Below are 1,337 nucleotides of genomic sequence, written 5' to 3'. Positions count from 1 at the left end.
GAGAGAGAGAGAGAGAGAGAGAGAGAGAGAGAGAGAGAGAGAGAGAGAGAGGGGGAGAGAGAGAGAGAGAGAGAGAGAGAGAGAGAGAGAGAGAGAGAGAGAGAGAGAGAGGGAGAGAGAGAGAGAGAGAGAGAGAGAGAGAGAGAGAGAGAGAGAGAGAGAGAGAGAGAGAGAGGGAGAGAGAGAGAGAGAGAGAGAGAGAGAGAGAGAGAGAGAGAGAGAGAGAGAGAGAGAGAGAGAGAGAGAGAGAGAGAGAGAGAGAGAGAGAGAGAGAGAGGGAGAGAGAGAGAGAGAGACAGAGAGGGAGAGAGAGACAGACAGACATAGACAGACAGGCAGACAGACAGACAGACAGACAGACAGACAGACAGACAGACAGCTAGACAGACAGACATACAGAGACAGAGACCGATGGACACACACACACACACACACACACACACACACACACACACACACACACACACACACAGATGGACAGACGGACAGACAGACATAGAAAGAGAGAGGGAGAGGCAGAGGACCATAGCCAACTATCATTTTCAATATCCATTATTGCTCTTAAACCCTGTTTTCCAATAAACAGACGCCCCATTTATTCCGAACCTAATTAGCATCTTTCTTTCTCCGGTGCAAAATCCCTACGTATTCCCAGCGTCCCTGGAGCTAAAAGTCTCTCCTAAATCATCCGGCATTTTCATCTCACCGTTATTAGAAAGCAAGAGTAGACGCTTGGTATTACGCCAGCCTTTCATTTAGCATGTCTGAAGACCTCCAGATATTGCCAAGTTTCCTCATATCTAACTCGCCCGGGGATGATTTTCATAATGAACCGGAAAAAAATAGGAAAGCCTCAGAGCCTAAGTTTCGGAACTTTCTCACTCTTCGAGTTTTCGGATAAAGATTTTCCTTGACCGTCTTTTCATCTCATTTCTACTGGCTGGGATCAACTGATTTATGAATTTATCGCACCTTCTGCTCTCCCTTTTATCTGTGTTTTTTTGTCAAATTCTATATAATTTGTATTCATTTATCATCACATTGCCTGTCTATAAACAAACTCAAAGAGAGACATACACGAATGTATTACCTCTCCATCTCACACACACACATACAGAAACATGTACGGTCTCCCTCTTAGCTACGCACTCACACAAATTTAATATTTATTCGTATACACAAAAGGGAATATAGAAATGAATGGACAGATAAACAGACAAAAAATAAACTATATAATTACGTATATTTGAACTCAAAGTGATATATCAATAACTGTATAGTACCTACCATGTATAAACAATCGTATTTACCAATGGTTTTCATTAATAAATGCTCAA

The sequence above is a fragment of the Penaeus chinensis genome, chromosome 5 (genome assembly GCF_019202785.1).
Source record: "Penaeus chinensis breed Huanghai No. 1 chromosome 5, ASM1920278v2, whole genome shotgun sequence".
Lineage (NCBI taxonomy): Eukaryota > Metazoa > Arthropoda > Malacostraca > Decapoda > Penaeidae > Penaeus > Penaeus chinensis.
Note: the sequence above shows the minus strand (reverse complement) of the source record.